The sequence below is a fragment of the Plutella xylostella genome, chromosome Z (genome assembly GCF_932276165.1).
Source record: "Plutella xylostella chromosome Z, ilPluXylo3.1, whole genome shotgun sequence".
In the NCBI taxonomy this organism is placed as follows: Eukaryota; Metazoa; Arthropoda; class Insecta; order Lepidoptera; family Plutellidae; genus Plutella; species Plutella xylostella.
Genome location: NC_064012.1, coordinates 14,992,976 through 14,996,912, shown reverse-complemented (window position 1 = coordinate 14,996,912; position 3,937 = coordinate 14,992,976).

Sequence of the window (3,937 nt, the reverse complement as noted above, 5' to 3'; positions counted from 1 at the left end):
GCCGCCCTTATATAGGGTCCTGCGGGACGCGCGGGGGCGGGGGGGCGGTGGCAGATGCGGCCTGCAACAGTTGCCTGCATTACCTGGGACAGTTGGCGCGCGCCCCCGCCGCCCCCGGCACAGGGGGGCAATCTCCGCTCGCAAGATGAAGGGAGGGTTCGACGGGGATTCTTCATTAGAATACGGACTCGATTGTTGCTAATGGTTTGTGTAAGACTGTTACGAGTAGTTGTAAAGATTCGCAGCTTGGGCAGCTATTCAAAACCTATCTAGGGGGTACACTACATAAATCCGAATTACTTTTTTACGAATATGAAAATAACGATTTTTAAAATTACGAATTTCATAGTTCCGAATAATTCACAATCCCGAATTTTAAGTTTCCGAATAACGAAAATCACGAATAGGATAATAAACGAAATTTCAAACAACAGATTTATTCAAATTACGAAAGTCAATTTTCCGAATATTATAATTTCGATGTTTCAAAAGTATGTTTTTTTATTATATCGAAATGTTAAAATTACGAATCCCGAACTTTTAATATTCCGAAAATAAAAGTTCCCGAATGTATCTTAGTTAACAAGAAATAGTTATCTATTAGGAATAGTGTGTTTATTAACAGTATAATCCGTATACAATTTAACAATATTGTTTAATCTACATACCTAATATATATTATGTGAAACGCTCCGCTCCGCTTTGTTTTTCGATATCTATGTGCACCTAACACGCTCCTCCTCGCTTTGCTCGTCGTCGCACCTATCTTTAGGTTTAGGTCCTAAGGTTTTAAGGGTAACACCATAAAAATCCGAGCAATTGTTTCGCTCTATATTTGAAACGCTCCGCTCCGCTTCGCTGCGCTCCGCTTTGTCTTTCGATATCCATGTGCACCTAACACGCTCCTCCTCGCTTTGCTCGTCGTCGCACCTATCTTTAGGTTTTGGTTCTAAGGTTTTTAAGACGATTTTTTTTGTTGTTGTCAAAATCACGAATTATCACATTTTCGATCGGGATTTAAATTTTTCGTGATTATAATAAATCGGTATTTTATTTTTCGTATACTTAAGTAATCGTGTTTTTTTACGTTCGTGTATTTGACAATCGTAATAACAAGTCTTCGTGGATATAATATTCGAAATTATAATTTACGTGATTTTTATAATTCGGTATTTTAAAAAATCGGTATTGCAATATTTCGTAAATTACATATTCGGTATTTTCAAATTCGGAAAAAAGTTTTTCGGAATATTTGGGTGTTCCCCTATCTAGGGACTAACTATAATTGGATTTAACGTTGTTTTATGAAAAATTAGTACATAAACAGCGATTTGAAGCGCGTTTCTCGAATTTAGGAAAAGCTCGAGCTCTTTTATAAATAATCCATGAAGGAAAGCCTGCATGTTCAAAAGCTCTTTTTAATGAAGCTTATGCAGGTTTTGTTGTTGAAAATGGCTATTTTACGCAGAATTTTGTCACTAAAGCAGTATCAATACTCTATAATTATGTCAATAAGGGTAAAGCTGCATACGAAAAGACATTATTATCGGGACACATTTATATGAAAATAATTTTGTGAAATAGTTTTCATAGAAAGAAAATGTCTTTGCAGAATGACTACACCCCCAGGACCCAAACAACCACACATACAAGGAAGCGGTCGCGTGCTCAAAAAACATATAAACACATCGTAAGCTCATCGCTAATTAACTAAATTTCAAAGAAGCATAATTATTTGACATTGATTTTCATCGATGGGCGAGCCTACGATCTACGATATTTTATTATACAATAGCCGAAGCAACACATTAACTAAGTTTTACTCATTCTTAGATTCTGAAATATCAAACATAAACATTTTCGAATTAAAATTTGCATAAATTAAGTCCATTCATAAAAGCACTTTATTAAATTAATAACGTTGGGTTCTGAAGCAGTAAATTTAAATTGTATTGATTGAAGTCGCTCTAAATATCTGCTCAATTTGAATGACACTCGGAACTTCTGACTCTGGTACAGAAGGGATTAAAATTAAGTACGAAGGTACATAGTCCTAGTGTAAAATACAAAGTTTTGGAGCATTACGCACGTAGCAGGTAACAGTAACAGTTTGCCTACTGGGAGTGCCTACGCAGTGTAAATTAAATTTGGAGTATTTGGACATACCAATTATGTAGACCAATGCTTCATATGAGCAACAAAACAAAGCGTAAATTTTCGCTTCCTTAACATTCCCTGACACACTACTTTTTTATCTCGTATGTATTGTATGTAGACTTGACATATGTCGAGTGGTGAGATGATGTCGATGGAGCTAAAATCTAGAGCCTAGAACATGAACACTTCAAAGAATACGTAAAACCCAGCTTTGTCCCTGGAAAATTGCTTATGCCATAATATAAAGCGGATGCTTTATCCGTAATGCGAGCACAATTTAATTATACTTACCTATTCAAACTGAAAACCCATCCTTTCTTTAGAATATTTTGTATGGCTTGTGCACTGGAATAGGTAATCCACTGGAAAGTAATAATGTTAGGATATTGTACGATAAAAGAAAATTTATATGGTCCACAGAAAAAAAACTTCATGGGCCCTGAAAACTGTTGTAAAGAAAATTGTTACAATCTTTCCTTACCATTTTACAACATTGCAATACTCATAAAAGTCATGAACGAGCAATGAAAACGTTCCACCTAAAATAATTTCCTCTCCAAAATGGCTAAATTTTTTTAAAACCACCTTACTATAAAATGTTAACAAAATATTTACGGTTTTGTTAGTAATATTCAGATGCACTTTAAATGTACTTCAACAAGCTGACGGAATCATCAAGCTAGTTTTTTTCCCGTTATTTGGTATTATGTCAATGGATTTTTTTCATCGCTCGCGAGTGTTATTATATAGAGAGGTAGGTCTGTATTTAGGTACTGGTATGGTCGTCTCTGCTGAAGAAGCTAGACCACGAATAGTCAACCTTAGAATAGGAGGACCCACGATCTTAGAGTGTCCTATAAATAGTCTTTGAGATCTTTCCCTTAATGTACATTCGCTAACTTAATATTATAAAGTTTCATTCATTCGTCTTTCAGCTCTTTGTGATACAAAGATTGATTCTTAGCTTCATTTTCTAAATCCAGTCGCCGGAAATAATCACTTTTCACAACACACGAGCCACAGACATAGATAAAGATAAAATACTCTTTATTGCACACAAACAGAAACAGTATTACAAACATGAAAAGAAAATAAATAGCACAATTGGCGGACTTATTACTAAAAGTAATCTCTTCCAGACAACCACATTGATAGGAAATAGAAAGAAATATTAAGAAGAATGAAAATTATGATGGAAATAGATTTACGCAGACAATGCAAGTATCAGAATTTGTAAATTTTGTAATGAAACTACAGTCAAATTATAAAGTGCAGACATCAAAGAGTGCGATTTTGCTAAAGGTGGGTGTACGCTAGACGAACCGAGCACGAGCGGAGCACGAGCCGAACACGATTCGTATAGTGTGGACCGACCTACAAGCCTCGGACGAGCGCGCTGCGAACATTTCGTTCGTGCTCGGCTGCGTTCCGCCTGTTGTCGGTTTTTTGACGAACACAAAGGGTTTTGCTTCGCGTCGAGGACATTGATCGTTGTAGTTTCGTTGTACGTCCACACTTGACACCGTGAACGACGAAACCGGAATGGCTCAGCTCGTGCTCCGCTCGTGCTCTGCTCTTCTAGCGTAGACCCAGCTAGAGACTTTTTATGATCATCAGTTACTTACATACTTACTTTTACATAGGTACATTTTAAAAATAAAATACCGTTTGAATATGGAATTTTAAAGGGTTTGTCCTTTAATAAATATAAGAGATCGATTAAATACAATCTTAAAAAATTATTTAGGATCCACTTTCGTTTTCACGGCTTTATATTATA